At 41.4% G+C, this 304-nt stretch overlaps 1 protein-coding gene across 1 annotated transcript in view; it reads right to left on the bottom strand.

Moving 5' to 3' along the window:
- The window catches only part of Map7 (microtubule associated protein 7), a 52713-nt gene that overhangs the window by 51967 nt on the left and 442 nt on the right, over positions 1–304 (bottom strand). The gene's annotated exons all lie outside the window — the stretch shown is intronic.

Raw genomic sequence — 304 nt, 5'->3', positions numbered from 1 at the left:
CTTGGGGAAAGCAATATTTACAAGTGGACTGCAAGAGACCCAACCTTCTCCCTCTAAATGAGTCAAATACTTATTTTGTGTGTGTGTGTGTGTGTGTGTGTGTGAGACTATATTTCAATCACACCAGGAATTTGCTAGCTAGGATCATACAACCCCTCTGCCTTAAGTGACAGGCTGATGTCTGGCTTGAGCTTTATACACTGGGCTGTTTTTACCAACTTTCCTGAAAGGCTTTGTAAAGAGTCAGGAACCTCTGAGTCACGAGTCAAAACAAATCTCTTAAAGGAAAATGAATCAGTAGAAG

The sequence above is a fragment of the Mastomys coucha genome, unplaced genomic scaffold (assembly GCF_008632895.1).
Source record: "Mastomys coucha isolate ucsf_1 unplaced genomic scaffold, UCSF_Mcou_1 pScaffold2, whole genome shotgun sequence".
Taxonomy (NCBI): domain Eukaryota; kingdom Metazoa; phylum Chordata; class Mammalia; order Rodentia; family Muridae; genus Mastomys; species Mastomys coucha.
The sequence above is the reverse complement of the archived record's forward strand: the minus strand, read 5'-3'. Positions and strand labels throughout refer to the sequence as shown.